The sequence below is a fragment of the Chiloscyllium punctatum genome, unplaced genomic scaffold, assembly GCF_047496795.1.
Source record: "Chiloscyllium punctatum isolate Juve2018m unplaced genomic scaffold, sChiPun1.3 scaffold_1238, whole genome shotgun sequence".
NCBI lineage: Eukaryota > Metazoa > Chordata > Chondrichthyes > Orectolobiformes > Hemiscylliidae > Chiloscyllium > Chiloscyllium punctatum.
Window position 1 is genome coordinate 21,322 of NW_027310972.1, and position 16,749 is coordinate 38,070.

Consider the following 16,749-nt stretch of genomic DNA (forward strand, 5'->3'; position numbering starts at 1 on the left):
GTAGAAAGCTTTGTGTCTGTGTTTTCAGAGATTTGTGGTTGAAATCATTGGGTTGGAAGCAGGTTTCATTGCCCCAGGTCATCAAAGGTGCTATCTAAATGTGCATCTTTCTTTCTATCTATCTGAGTTAACAATCAGTTGGACAGGTCAATGTCTGAGTGTCTTACCAAATCCCTGATTGAATGCTTTCCCCCACAAACTCAGGTTTCTCGCCACTCACTGGGTCACGGAGAAACTCTGCCGTTCCAATGAGAACTGTCTTTGCTGTCACCACTCCTCGTGCTTCCGCCTAATCCCCACTTCCCTTCATTAAACCCCAGCTGCCTCTTACCCACCCACATGGGCATGTTAAAGAGCATGACAGGAGAATGGATTGAAACCGAGATTTCAATAGCCAGAATGAAATAGGAAGAAGGAAATAAACAGTGATTGTGGATCCCAGGGGATACAGACTCCAGGATTAGTCCTTGTGGGCATTCCCGCAGTAATACAAGACAGCATTCCATGATGAGAGTTAAACCCGGGTGGCAGGAGAGGGAGCCACTGAACATGAGCAGGTTTAGTTCAAACACAGGAGGTTTGTTCAGTCAGAAACAGTGTGTTCGCCATGGAGGGGAAGGGAGCAGTGAGGGGAAATGTAACAACAAGCTGCCGATGGGTAGCTTTCATTGGAACAGGAGGCCATTCACCCCCTCAACTCTGCTCTGCCATTCATGATGATCATACCTGATGTGTGACCTAATGTACAACTTTCAAACCTCTCTAATTTCATCAATAAACTCCTCTGCAACAGACAAGATGAGTATTGGAAAATTAAACATCTGCAAATGCTGGGACATCAGAAACAAAATCAGAAATTGCTGGAAAAATTCAGTAGGTCTGGCTGCATCTGTGGAGAGTGAACCGTTCGTGTCCAGTGATCAGTCAGGTAACCAGTTGCAGCTGACCATTCTGCTGTTTCTGTTACACTGGAACAGGTTCTGGTGCGAGGGGAATGAGATTGTCAATAATAACTGAGAAAACAGGAGGACGTTCTCAATCAGAATGAGGAATTCACTTACCCCTCCCAGTGAGACACTCACCGACACAGTCACACTGCGGAGAGGCCGTTCACCTGCTTCACATATGGGAAGGGATTTACTCGATCTGACAATCTGCTGAGGCACCAGAGATGGCACAGTGGATTTAGACCCTTCACCAGCTCCACGTGTGAGAAAGGATTCATTCAAATCTCTCAACAGTGGAGACATTAGTGCATTCCCACCAGGAAGAGGCCATTCACCTGCTCAGTGTGTGGGAAAGCATTCACTCAGTCCTCTGACCTGCTTAAACACCAGTGAGCTCACTCTGGGGAAAGGTCATTCACTTGTTCCCAGTGTGGGGGGAGATTCACTCAAATGCAGCATCTGTGGAGTCCCCAGTGAGCCCACACAGGGGGAGAGGCCATTCCGATGGTCAGTGTGGGAGAAGGGATTCAGTGATTCATCCCATCCCCCGAGACCCCAGTGGGTTCACTCTGGGTAGGAGCTGTTCACCCCTCTGTGTGACAAGGGATTTGTTTCGTCTTCAACACTATTGAGAGCCCAGTGAGTGCTCACAGGGAAGTGGTCACCCCCCTGCTCCGTGTGGACAGTAGGACTCTGATTCTGATGTTACTGTCCATCAGAGTCAGGAGTGGACCTTGTACATGATGACACTGCTGGAGTATTGATGTGGTTGTTGTTAACCACATTAACTGGGCTGGAGGTGACTGAACTTACATTGCCACTTTCTGAACCTCAGGATGTCTCTCTGGGCAGTAAGTCTCCACAAACAGCAATGTGACAATGAGCAGGGATCATCTGCTTTGATTTAAATTGTGACTGTAGCACGGCTGCTTCACAGCATCAGGTACAAGGTTGGAGTCCAGCCTTGGTCAACGGCCTGCGTCGAGTTCCCACATTCTCCCCATGATAGTGTGGGTCCCCTCCAAGTGCACTGGTTGCCTCCCACAGCCCAGAGATGTGCAGGTCAGGTGGATCAGTCGTGCTAAATTGTCCACCGTGTCCAGGATTGTGCAGAATAGGTGGATCAGCCATGGGAAATGCAGTGTTAGAGTGCTCTGGGCGTGATGTTCTTCGGATGGTCAGTCGGGTTTGATGGACCAATGCTCTCCTTCCACACTGTAGGGATTTTATTCTATGATTGAGGATAAAGGCTACACAGCAGGGTGTCCTTGGAGAAGGAGCATGTAGTGTGGATCAATGCTATCGATGCCTTTAGATAGAGGTGGGCACCTCAGGGGATACAGTGCTTTATCTCCACCGCTGCCCCCTCCCCCCAACTCTACTTTGATTTAGTCCCTTCTCACTCTGTCACTTGTAATGGTTTGCTTGGCCTGTAATGGGCTTTGTTTAGAAATATTCAATTGGTTACACAAATGGTTTACTGCTGGTGATTATATGTCTAGATTAGAGTAGTGCTGGAAAAGCACAACAGGTCAGGCAGGATCCGAGGAGCTGGAAATCAACGTTTTGGCAAAAGGCCTTTTCCAGCACCACTCTAACCTAGGCTCTGGCTTCCAGCATCTGCGGTCCTCACTTTTGCACTGCTGGTTATGTTAACCAAAAGCAAAATGGCGTAATGATGATTTTGATGGTGGGAAGGTTGCTGTGATCACATTTCTGGGTCGGAGAAATGGGTAAAAAGAACGCTTCACAGCTAATAGAACGAGAACTGAAAAGCTGTTAAATCAAACCAAAGGTTCAGACAGGGAGGGAATATTTCCCTGGAGTTTGAGTAGCTGGAAAGTGATGGTGTCTGGGAATAGACAGGATTTTGTTTTACAAAGTTTGAAAGCTTTAAAACTTTAATATTCAAACAGTTCATTTTATTTTCATTAATTTTATTTGCGGTGCAAAAAGCTCTTACAACGTTTTAAAACCAAAATTTACAAACCTTGTGTTAAAGATAAATGTTAAATAAAATCCATCAAACCATCCCTCACTGAAAACTGTTGTGGAAATGCAATCTCCTCGAGAATCCCTGCCCACTCCTTCCTACCCGGGCTCCATGACTATATACATACCTGGGAGATAGCAGCAGGAGGAGACCATTCAGCCTTTCAATCCTGCTCCACCATTCAATGGGAAACAGCTGACCATCCAGCTCAGTCTCCTGTTCCTGCTGTGTTCCAATCCCTTTTCATGACTTTACCTCGAAGAACTATGTCTAAGTCTTCCTTTGGCTTCACTGCCTTTTGTTCCAGTGATGTTGCTATGTTACTGTGTTGGTGTAAGTAGGGATAATGTGATGGTGCTGCCTCCTGGAGGATGCACTCAGCCTCCCTCATCATCCTGCAGTAACATCAACCGGGTTTCAGCAACTAGAGATAGAACCCATTTCCAGGATATGGGCATCACTGGCTCAGCCAGCATTTATTCCCCATCTCTCGTTACCCTTGAGAAGATGGTAGTGAGCTGCTGTCTTGAACCATTCACAGTCCATTTGGCGCAGAGAGACCGACAATGCTGGGAGGGAGAGTGTTGCAGGATTTTGGCCAAGTGAATCTCCATCTTTGGTTCTTCAAATGTTGTTTAACTTTTTCATGATCTGCACCTGATTTTGAGATTTCAGTCTGCAAATCTTCACTATCTAGCACCCTGTATAAAGGAATATGTACATATTAGAGAATCAGAACAGACAATTCTAGTTTCTCTGGAATACCCTTTTCCCCCTTTCTTCCCCCAAAACTGTAACCCTCCAGCCCACTTACTCTCTCCTACCATTCTGACTCTGCTACCCCCTAATGTACACCCTCCACATTCTCATGGAGTTACTGATAAACAGATCCATGCCACCACTTCCCGTCCCTGGTTAGACTCTGCACCCTTTCTGGGTTCACTTCCTTTCCCTTCAGTTGCTGCAAGTCAATAATGTAACAGCAGAATGAAACAAAAGGAAACAGACAGGGAGATGGCAGATCCTGGACAGAAGAGGAACCTTCAGTCTGGGAGAATGGGTCAGATTCTTCCTTGTTTCCCATTGGTCAATTCCCAGTGTTATGACAAGTTGCGAATGGAACTTGGTCCCATCGAGGCGTAGTGACACTTTGACCCCCCAACTGATCAGTATTATAGGCAGATGCGTCCCTTCTCCTGCCAATCACAGTGTGATATGCTTTCTGTTAGTTATCCCAAAGAACATGCTCCAAAACCCGCCCACATTCTGTACATGTATAGTGCCGTGTTTCCTCACACACATGTGGTTCCTGCCTCAGGGACTGTGGGAGTTGTAGTCCCCATGAAGCCTCTGGAGACCTGTCCCTGGAAAGTGAAAGAAAGTGTGGGCTGGAGGGTGTTGTTTATAGGATATCCATTCAGACACACAGGACATGTGGGCTGTCACTGGGATTTACTGAGACATCCGCTTAGACACCCGGACTTCTGACGTAAGGAATATACATTCAGCCATTTGCGGGGTGGGGAGGTTAATAATGGGCAGCAGATTTTAAGCAGAGGTGGCTCAGTGGCTTGCACTGCTGCTTCATAGCGTCAGCGACCCGGGTCTGATTCCAGCGTTAGGCAACTGTGTGGAGCTTACACATTCTCCCCATGTCTGCATGGTTTTGTTCGATGCTCCAGTTTCCTCCCACAGTCCAAAGATGTGCAGGTGAGGTGGATTGGTCATGCCAAATTGCTCACAGGGTCCATGCATGTGCTGGTTAGGTAATTAGCCACGGGAAATGCAGGGATACAGGGAACGGGTGGGTCTGAATGGGATGGTCATCATAGGGTTGGTGTGGATTAGAGGGATGAATACCCTGTTTCTGCACTATAGGGACTCTATTCTATTCTCATGAAGAAGAATGTACCTATCACAATGTGTTGTGAATCTGTGGAATTCCCTATTCAAAATGCGGTGGATGCCAAGACAATGAGCAAATTTAATGAAGAGATACAGATTTTTAATTTGCAATGAGATAAAGGGTGAGAGAGAGCAGGCGGGAAAATCCAGCTGAGACCGAGGTGAGCTCAATCATCACCGTATTAAATGGTGGAGCTGGTTCGAAGGGCTGCATTGCCTCTCCTGTGCCCAGGGCTTATATTCTTACGGTAATAACCAGAAAGATGAATCCAAAACTCACCATCTTCACCAAAGGAGATTTTCAGAAACAGCAGGATAGTCAGGTGGATTAGCGTTCCAAACTTAGATAGTGAGGAATCGTGGAGGAGATAATGGTTTTGCAATTTTAAACTGAGGGGAGACAGTGATTTATGGTTTTAGATTGCGTCGTACATTCACACCGTCCAGAATACTCTGTTGTGAATATCTATCCTGTACTTTATTACAAAGCCAAGGTCACTGACAATGAAACCAAAACACCCAGGAAACATCGCCTCACCTCGTAATCTGATAAAAAGACTTGTCATTAATCTGGTTGAATTTAGAACACAGATGGAACGCGAGAAGATTAAATCCAATCGCAAGATACTGTGCTTAAAAAAAGGAGACTACAATAGGATGAGGCAGGAGTTGGCTAATGCAGACTGGAAGCAAAGACTTTACTGTGGGACAGTTCTCAGACAGTGGAGGAATATGAAAGTAATTTTTCAAATTTCTCAGCAAAAGTATATATCAGTGAAAAGGAAGGACTGTAGGAAAAGGATTAATCTGCATGTCTAAGGAAATAAGGGAGTCTATCAAATTGAAGTCGAAGACATACAAACTGTCAAAGACCAAGGATAAATTCGGAGATTGGAAAAACTTCAAAGATCTACAGAAAGCATGATGAAATTGGGGATAAAAAGTGATGAGTAGCTATCCCCAGGGCCAGAATAGCAGTTTACACTGCTAGAGGGAAACCTATTGTGTAGGGAACATATGGCCTCTGTAATTGTTGAAGCATTTAACATTTACCATAGAGATAATCCTGATCAAGTTAAAAATCACAGCACACCCCAAAAGCTTGTACTTCCAAATAAACCTGTTGGACTATAACCTGGTGATGTGTGGTTTTTAACTCTGTCCACCCCACCCCAACCCCGGCTCCTCCACATCAGAATCCCGATAGACAGCCCCACGGAAACTGAAGTGCCTGTCAGATACTTGAGGGAGCCACAGGGGTGTGGGGAAGGGTGTGTGGTTTAACCACAAAGTGCTGAACTGAACTAGACTTTCTAACTGCCGTTGCCATGGAGATAATACTGAGAGACAGTCTTGATTCAAGGTCCCAAACCACAAAGGTTTAAGAATGGGAGTGGCACATCCGACAGGCGGGGAGTTACCTGATGCTGCCTGGAGGTGTTTTGTATGTACACTATCCAGGTAACTGCCGTGTCTCATCAATAAAGACTCAAAGAAGACCTCTCAGAGTTCTGTGCCCAGTTATTCCTATCCAGCAGGGTTCAGGAATATGAGTACACAGCAGTCAGTCTTCACAGTGGAGGATACGAAGAACATGCCAGTAATTGATAAGGAGACTGAGGAAGGTGAGGCCCTAGATAATAACCATTATCGTGAAAGAGTTAGAGCTGGGCAAGCTAATGGAGTTAAAGGTAAACAAGTCTCATTGCCCTGATAGAATACATCCCAGGGTACCAACAGAGTTAGGGGGAGAAATAGCAAATGCACTTAGAGTTATAGAATCCGACAGCAGAGACAGGCCCTTTGGCCCAAACTGGCCCATACCAATCAATGTCCATCCACACTAACCCCATATCCCTGCACTTGGCCCATCTGCCTCTGAAACTTTCCTATCCTTGTATTTGTCCAAATGTCTTTCACTTGTTGTTAATATACCCACCTCAACCACTTCCACTGGCAGCTCATTCCATATCCATACCACCTTTGTGTAGAACACTTGCCCCTCAGTTTCCCATGTATTCTTTCTCCTCTAACTTAAACCGGATGCCCTCCAATCCTTGAGTCCCTGCGAAAAAGACCGAGGCATTCACCTTACCCATGCCTCTCATAGTCTTATACACTACTATAAAATATTCCCCCACAGTTACCTATGCTCTAAACAAAAAAGTCCTCGCTTGTCCAACCTCTCCCTGTAACTCAGACCCCTGAGACCTGGCATCATCCTTGTAAATTTCTTCTTCACCTTTCCAGTTGAATAACTTAAACTGACACTGCATTCATCACATTTCCAGTGTTTCCCTACGGCGCTGGAACCGATGTGACAACACCAATGGATTACAATCAATGATCAATAATTCACTCCATTACAACAATCCCATTTTCATAGCTTTTTCCATGATGCAGGAATCCTTTGGTCTTTCTGGTTTCATGGCTAATTGTCCTCATACAAAACCAATCTGTGGCTTGACTGTTCCAGGGAAATGTGCCATGATTGTTTAGACTTTCAAAAACCAAGTCCCCACGCTAACATGGACTTCACTGTCTCAGTACTTTTTTCGTCACACGGACATTTGAAATATTAGCCCATGAACAGAATGCAAACCTTTCCTTCCAGATGAAAAGGCCAATGATATTCAGATCGGCACGGATCAAGTAACATGAAGTTAAATTTGAATTTCTCAACTGCAAATCCCCCCATTCAATACTCTATAACAGAGAAAACATAACAGAGAAAACAGAAAGTGCTGGAGATCCTCAGCAGGTCTGGCAGCATCTGAAACGCTGACAGATGCAGGAAACATTGCAGCCTTGAAGAAGTGTTTAGATGATCACACCAGGCATGTGTGCTTGATGACCATTATGGATAAGATGGGGGCAGGGAACCCTTTCTGGAAGGGCCTTGGTGAGACCACACCTGGAATACTGTATACACCTTTGTTCCCCTTTTCCAAGGAAGGCTCTCCTGGTTATTGAGAGAGTGTAAAGGAGGATCACCAGAGGAGTCCTGGGATGTGAAGATAGTTAAGGACTGCAGATGCTGGAAGTCAGAGTCTGTACAATGTGGACCTGGGGAGGTGCAGCAGGTCAGGAAGCATCAGAGGAGCAGGAAGGTTGATGTTTTGGGTCAGGACCCTTTGTCAGTCTTGATAAATAGCCCTGACCCAAAACGTCAACTTTCCAGCCCCATCGTATTCATGCTGGTCATCAAGCACCTAGTTATGCTAGTCGCACGTTCTGGCACTCAGCGTGTAACCGATATTGTAGTGCCTGGTGTGATCATCTAAACACTTCTTCAAGGCTGCAATGTTTCCTGCATCTGTCACCATTTCCAGTGCTGCCCGACCTGCCGAGGATCTCCAGCGCTTTTTGTTTGTATTGCAGATTTCCACCATTTTGCTGAAGCACAGAGTCATAGACATGTACACAGCTCCATATTTTGTTGACTCACATTCCTGGGATGTCAGGACTGATGGCTGAAGAGGGACTCAATCTTCGTTTAATCCTCCTTTTCTTTGGCTTTCTGAGCCGCTGACTACATCACTAATATTCTCCCTCCCATTCCCTGTCCTGAATCTGACCCATCTAAGCCTACACTTTCGTTCCCATCCACCTGCCAGACTAGTTACAAACTCACCAACAGAACTGGCAAAAGCCCCCACCAGATTTGTCTCAGCTCTACCCGGGGTAACCGATCAGGTTGGTATAGGTCCCACCCTGAAACAGTCCCAGTGCCTGAAGAATCAAAACCCTTCTGTGGTACACCATTACCCCAGCCACACATCCAGCTGATCTACCTTCTCATTCCTGCTCTCATTAGCACATGGCACTGGGAGTAAGTCTGACATTATTACATTTCAGGAGCTACATTTTAATGTATCTCTGCTCTCCCTATATCCAGCTTTCAGGCCCTCATCCCTCTGTTTAGCGATGTCGTTGGTATCTGTGTGTTGCACAACCACGGCCTGTTTACCCTCCAGCTCCAGAACGTCCTGCAGCCACTCCATGATATCATGGATCTTGGCACCAGGGAGATTACACACCATCCTGGATTCATGTCTGTGGGCACTGCAGTGCCTGGCTATACCCCTGATTATTGAATCCCCTGTCACTATAGCCCTGCCACTCTCATTCCTCTTGTTCTGATCAGCAGAGCTCTCTGTGGTGTCATGAACCTGGCTGTTGCTGATTTCCCGAGAAGCCACCCCACCCATTCCCGCCCTTACAGAATCCCAAGCAGTCGACAGTATCTGGATGAAAAGGGGATAACAACGGGGGACTCCTGTACTCACTTCCTGAGCCTTTTACTAGATCTGATGTTCACCCATTCCCTTTCTCCCTCTGTAACCCTCACCTGCAGTGTGACTAACTCACTAAACGTGCTGTCCATAACATTCTCAGTATTGCAGATGCTCCACAGTGAGTCCACTCCCAGCTCCAGCTCTGAAAAGCAGTTTCCCAGTAGCTGCAGATGGGAACACTTGCTGCACAAATAGCCGTCAGGGACACTGGAAGCGGCCCTTATTTCCCACATTGTGCAAGAGGAGCACACCACGGGTCTGAGGGCTCCTGTCACAACGTCTCGCTACATTCATCTAGTTACTTCCATTAAGAGAATTTAAATGAGTGAGCAACCTTCCTACACTTCAAACATGTCCATTATAATAACAAAAAATATCTTTACTTAAGCTGATATGTCATACTTTAAAAACTTAAATACTCCACAGGTATCACTGAAAAAATGGCTATTCCCATTTGGACTGTGAATTTCTGAAAGGCCTGAATTAAAACGGAGTTTCAGCTTCACCTTCTCCCTGTCTCACCTCACTATTTACACCCAACTCCAAAACACTCTCATTGAGCCAAGCAGCCCTCACAGTGCAGCCCTGTCATTTTCATTGTCTGCTCACACCTACACTTCCCTCATCCTCCTGTACTGTTCCAATACACCTCAATGGGAGCTCAGACCAGCATTGCATCTTTCAATTCAGCCCTTTGTAACCCCAGAGTCAAAATGGACTTCAGCAGTTTCTGAATGAACAGACAGTTGTCAGAATCTGGAACATTCCACCTGAAATGGTGCTGGAATTTGAGTCCACGAGAAATTTGCAGAGAATTGGAAGTAGGGAGTTTACAGATTAACATTATAAAGTGGATGATTGAGACTAAATCTGACAGTTCCTGCAAAAAGACGAGGTGTAATTTGGATAAATCCGTGCTCTCTCTCGGGCCAATACCTCCTTCCACAGCTGCAGGGCCAAGAATTGAACACATACCCCAAGGGTGATCCAACCATGAACTTGAACATCTTTCTGCTTTTGGCTTGACAAAAATATTGAAGATATGTTCCCACAGACAGAACAGACAAACCTTTCTCGTTCCACAGTTAAATGCCAATGATATTCAGATCCTGATGACTCCGCTGACTGTAGAAACATGTTTTTTGAGATCCCAGTCTCAATTATTCTCAATTAATATTCTATAAAATGAATTCACAAAACAAAGCTCACAGTCAGTGCAAGATGAACAGTGAAGGTAAACACTTCTCTTGGTATGTGTTGGATGTGTAAATGCTCCTCTTCAAATCACCCCACCCCCACCCAGGAAGAGGACAAGTACATGCTCCTTACTGTACTTTGCCCCAAATAAAGATGGTGGCTATAACCAAGGACCTCTCACTGCCTGAGGCCCAAGCCATCTTCCCCTTTGCTGCAAATGTGGGACCAAGAGTTTCTAATTCAGACTAACGACTTGCAGAGTGTAACTAAACCCTCCCAGTCTACACTGATACATTTCATCCGGTTTCTGCTGCCACTCTCCCCTTTCCTCCTCCTGCACACACCATGGGTCATCATGGGTCCAGTGACCCTTCCTCAGAACAGATGACAGCTGGGAAAATTAGAATCCCTTCAGGAAACAGGCCCTTTGGCCCAACAATTCCACACCCACCCTCCGAAGTTTATCCCACCCAGACCCATTCTCCTACTCTATTACTCTCCATTTCCCCCGAACTAATGCACATCCTTGAACCCTACGGGAACCTTAGCTGGGCCAATTCACCGAACCTACAGATCTTTGGACTACAGGAGATAGGGGTTAAAGAGTAAATAATAGGTGGGGACAGAGCCCAAAGAGAGACAGGAACATTTGGAAAGATAAGGGAGTGGGAAGTTGGAAAGTTGTTAATGGAGGAGACAGGAACCTTCTAGCATTTCAGTGGCAGTGGTGGAAATGGTAGCTACATTGTGCCTGCAAAAAATACCTTGAGCTTCCAGTTGCCTGCTCTTTAACACACAAGACTGTTCCCTGTCCAACATCTCTGTCTCATGCTTACTGCAGTGTTCCAGTGAAGCTTGATGCAAGCTGGAAGAACACTTCAGAACATACTAAATGGCTTCCTATTTCAAGGGTTGCAATCTCCCCTCACATGTTGTTAACAATGCCTTCCAGTGTATCTCCTCCACTTCCCACACCACTGCCCTTGAACTCCACCCCGTCAAATTCAACTAAGATGGAACCCCACCATCCTCACCTTCCACCATCAGATCCAAACACCTGAGATATATTTCCCTCCCCACCCCTTTCATACCTTCTGTGACTTCCACTTTAGATCCACACTCCCCACCAACCCACTCTTCACTCCAGGCACCTTTGCTTGCCACTGCAAGAGATGGAAAATCTTTGCCCAAACCCTCCCTTTAACTCCATCCAAGGCACCACTGGATCCTCCCACATCCAGCAGACATTTCCCTGCCCACCCAAACACCTCAAATTGTGGAATATTTCAGGGAACATATCTGGGACACATGCACCAACCAAACCCACCGCCCTGTGGCCGACCATTTCGGCTACCCCCCACTCCCTCCGCCACCATGCTGCCAAGGACATGCAAGTCCTCCATCCCCAAATCCGAGCCACCCAACATCTGGAGGAAGAACACCTCATCTTTGCCCCCTACCCCACATACCAGGCCTTGTTATTACGTAGCCTACCATTACACATTACCTATGGTTAGCCACTAACAGTCCCCATAAACAGCTATTCACCTCCCCCCGCCCCCCATCCGATCGTTATTCAGTCCTTTGTCCAACTGCTCCTCTCTCTCTCTTTGGACTCTATCCCCACCTATCATTTACTCCTTAACCCCTACCTTCTGCATAAAAACAGACTTTTTTTCTCAGTAACGTCAGTTCCTGAGGAAGCGTCACTGGATCGAAAATGCGAACTGATTTCTTTTCACAGATGCTGCCAGATCTGCTGAGCATTTCCAGTACCTTCTGGTTGTTGTGTGTGATTTACAGCATCCGCAGTTCTTCTGGTTCTAATTTACCCGGAGTATCTAATTCAGGTCCAGCAGACTGAAACAGTGTTTATCAACCTTCCCAGTCCACACTAACTCCATCTCTCTCCCAGTATCTGCTGTCCCTCCCACTCCTTCACATTCAGTCCCCCCTCACAGTGACACTGCGCCTGCAAAGCTGATGGTCATGTGTTGGCCTGCTGGACCCACCCCTCATTCACTCCCATTGGCTGGAGGATCACGCCAACTCTCCTATTGGTCTGAAGCTGTGTCAATCAGCCAGGCCCCATTGTGACCTGAGTGGTGGGATCCTCCCAGGTGCATCAGAGGCTGAGGGGTGACCTCATACAGGTTTATAAAACCATGAGGGGCAATGGGTAGGATAAATAGACAAGGTCATTTCCCTGGGGTCGGGGAGTCGAGAATGAGAGGGTGTAGGTTTAAGGTGAGAGGGGAAGGATTTAAAATGGATCTGAGGGGCATTTTTTTCCCCCACTGAGGTTGGTGCATGTATGGAGTCTTCTGTCAGGAAGTGGAGGATGTTGGTACAATTATACCATTTGGCATCTGGATGGGTATATGTATAGGAAGGGTGTAGAGTGATATGTGCCAAGTGTTTGCAAAAGGGACAAGATTAGATTGGGATATCTGGTCAGAATGGCCCAGTTTAACCAAAGGGTTTTGTTTTCATGCTGTACATCTCTACGGCTCTGCCCTGTGATGAGCTTCATCATTCACAGTGAATGGGTCAGTGTCACAGAGGACAGGGGCTGAGGGCTATTCAGCCCATTGGGGCTGTACACTCTCCCTCTGGAGATGGTACCAGTCAGTCCCAACTCACCTCCCATTTGGACAGAGCCCTCCAAATCCTTCCTTAAAAATGTTAAATTTCAAATTTGTTTAGACAATAATTACTGAATCTGCATCCAGCTGTTGGTCAAACTGTTCCAGATGCTCAGAACTTAGTGAGTAAAATAATCTTCACATTTTTCTTTGCATTATTTGCCAGTTACCTGAAAATAGTTACTAAAAATTGTGACGTTAAAAATTTCTCACTCTGTCTCTCTGTAAATGAAATACCCTGGAAACAAATCAACTCCTGGTCGAAATCACTGCTTAACCTTCTCAGCTCCAAGGAGAATTGTCAGACCTTCTGCTAACTCTCCATAAAAGAGAAACCTATCTTAATTTTAATTTATTAGTGCCATAGAGATGTACAGCACAGAAACAGATCCTTCAGTCCAACTTGTCCATGCTGACCAGATATCCTAAATTAATCTCGGCCCATATGCCAACAGTTGGCCCATATCCTTCGAAACCTTTCCCAATCACATATCCAATGAGATGCCTTTTAAATATTGTAACTGTACCAGCCTCCACACTTTCTCTGGCAGCTCATTCCATACACGTACCATGTTCAGCTTGAAACTTTGCCCCTAATATCCCTTTTCAATCTTTTCCCTCATGCCTGTGCTTTCTAGTTTTGGACTCACCTAAACAGGAATAAGACCCTGGCTGTTTACCCTATCCATGTCCCTCACGATTTTATCAAACTCTACGGTCACCTCTCAGCATCCGATTCTCCAGTGAAAACAGCCTCAGTCTATTCAGCCTCTCCCTGTAGCTCAATCCCTCAACCCTGGCAATATCTTTGCATTATTTCTGAATCCTTTCAAGTTTAACAATATCATTTCGATAGCAGGGAGAGAAGGACTGAAAACAGAATTCCAGAAGTGGCTGAATGAATGTCCTGTACAGCCGCAAAATGACATCACAACTCCTGTACTCAATGCACTGACCAATAAAGGCAAGTACACCAAACACTTTCTTCACTACCCTGCCTATCAATGACTCCACTTTCAAGGAACTATGAACCTGCACTCCAAGATCTCTTTGTTCAGCAACAATCACCAGGACCTTCCCATTAAGTGTAGAAATCCTGCCCTGATTTGCTTTTCCAAAATGCAGAACCTCATATTTATCTAAATTAAACTTCATCTGCCACTCCTCAGCCCATTTGATCGGAGTCTCATTGCACACTCAGGTAACTTTGCTGTCCACTGCACCTCCAATTTTGGTGTCTATTGTAAACCTACTAACCATAGCTCCTATATTCACATAGAAATCATTTATATAAATGGCAAAAAGCAGTGGACCCAGTACACAGCCTGACAGCATATTGCTCATCACAGGCTTCCAGTCCAAAAAGTACCCTCCACTCTGACACTGACTTCTCAGCAAGGTTAGTGCTCATGGCATACAGGGAGATCTAACCATTTGGATACAGAACTGGCTCTTCAGACTGGAGGCCTGTGACTAGTGGACTGTTACAAGGATCACTCCTAGATCCACTACCTTTCATCATTTATATCAATGACTTGGATGTGAACATCGGAGGTATAGTTAGTGAGATGACACCAAATCTGGAGGTGTAGTGGACAGTGATAAACAGTACCTCAGAGTACAATGGGATCTTGATCAGATGGGTGAATGGGCTGAGGATTGGCATTTTGGAAACTCAAATCTTAGCAGGTCTTATACACTTAATGGTAAGGTCCTGGTGAGTGTTACTGAACAAAGAGTCCTTGGAGTGCAGGTAGATAGGATAGTGAAGGCGGCATTTGGTATGCTTTCCTTTATCGGACAAAGTATTGAGTACAGGAGTTGTGAGGTCATGTTGTGGCTGTACAGGACATTGGTTAGGCCACTTTTGGAACGTTGTGTACAAATCTGGTCTCCCTCCTATTGGAAGGATGTTGTGAAACTTGAAAGGGTTCAGAAAAGATTTACAAGACCTTTGCCAGGGTTGGAGGATTTGAGTTAGGCTGGGGGGTTGAATACAGGTTGAATAGATTGGGGCTGTTTTCCCTGCAGCGTCGGAGGCTGAGAGGTGATCTTATCTATGTATATAAAAACCTGAGATGGATTGATATGATAAATAGACAAAGTCTTTTCCCTGGCGTGGAGGATCCCAGCACTAGAGGGCATAGGTTTATGGTATGAGGGGAAAGACTTTAAAGAGACTTGAGAGGCAACGTTTTCACACAGAGGGGGTACGTGTATGGAATGAGCTGCCAGAGGAAGTGATGGAGGCCATTACGATTGCAACATTTAAAAGGCATCTTCATGTGTATATGAATAGGAAGGATATGGGCCGGGTGCTGACAGGGGGGAATAGATTGCATTGGGATATCTGATCAGCATGTACTGGTTGGACCGACGGGTCTCTGTTTCTGTGCTGTCCATCTATGACTGTTTGACCTTCCAGCCAATTCCGTATCCAAACAGCTAGTTCTGACAGAATTCTATGGTATTGAACCTGCTAACCAGTGTGTTATGTGAAACCTTGTGTCTTTCTCAAGTCCAAGGTACTGATTTCAATGCACAAAGCTATGCTGACTCTCCCTAATATTTTCTTGCTTTTCCAATGACATGTAAATCCTGTCCCTAAGAATCCCTTCCAACAACTTCTTTGCCACTGACTTCAGGCTCACCGGTCTATAGTTCCCTGGCTTTTCCTTCCCACCTTTCTCAAATAATGGGACAAATCTTCCAGCACCTCACATGTGGCGATCAATGATACAAATATCACAGTGAGGGGCCCAGCAAAAGCTTCTCTAATTACCTACAAAGTTCTGGGATATACCTGATTAAATTCCAGGGATTTATCCACTTTTATGCATTTTAAGACATCCAGTACCTCCTCCTCTGTAATATGTACACTTGCCAAGTTATTATTATTTATTTCTCCAACATCTCTAACTTCCATATCCCCTTTCAGTAAAAACTGACATGAAATACTTACAGAATCTCTCCCACCTCCTGCTGTTCCATAGACAGTCTTGTTGATCATTGAGGGTCACTATTCTCTGCCTAGTTATTCTTTTGTCTTTAGTGTATTTGTAGAATCTCTTTGGATTCTCCTTAAACCTTTTTCCCAAAGCTATCTCATGTCCCCTTTTTCGCCTCCTGGTTTCCCGCGAGTATACTCCTACTGTCCTTATAGTCCTCTATGGATTCACACAAACACAGTGGGGTCTGTACCTGTCATATCCTTCCTTCATTTTCTTGACCAGAGCCTCAATTTCTCAGGTCATGCAGCATTCTCGATGCCTCCCAGCCTTGGCCTTAACAGGAACATACTGTCTGCGTACTCTCATTGTCACAGGCCTATGGAGGATGTGGCAGATGAGGACAGAGAAACAATCATTATCAGTAAAGAGGTAGTGTTGGGAAAGCTAACAACTTATCCTTATTTCTATCATTCCTCTCTAGCCTCAGAACTATCACTATCTCTGCATCAAAGACATCTCAATCTCTGCAACATCCTCCAATCTCTAATCTCTAATCTCCTCCAGTCTCAACACACTCTCTATCTTTAATCTTGTCCACCCTCTCAAATCTCTGTGATGTGCCTTTCTTTAATTCCAGCCTTCAAGATAACCCATTTTTATTTCAGATTCATGCACCCAGAGATCCACAATGTCCCGCTTAACCTCTGTCACATTTTTCCTCCAAAAAACATTATTTAATCACGTATCATCTATTCTAATATCACCTTCTCTGACCTGGTTTCTATTGTGGCTTGTCATATTCCTATATTACGC

General features: G+C 45.4%; 1 long non-coding RNA gene across 1 annotated transcript; it reads right to left on the reverse strand.

Moving 5' to 3' along the window:
- Positions 1 to 2,847: 2,847 nt before the first annotated feature.
- LOC140474875 (uncharacterized) lies at positions 2,848 to 16,307 on the reverse strand. The gene is made up of 2 exons (XR_011959493.1): positions 16,187 to 16,307; positions 2,848 to 3,641 (listed from the first exon to the last, which is right to left on the reverse strand). It is a non-coding gene; the product is annotated as an uncharacterized lncRNA (long non-coding RNA).
- Positions 16,308 to 16,749: the final 442 nt, after the last annotated feature.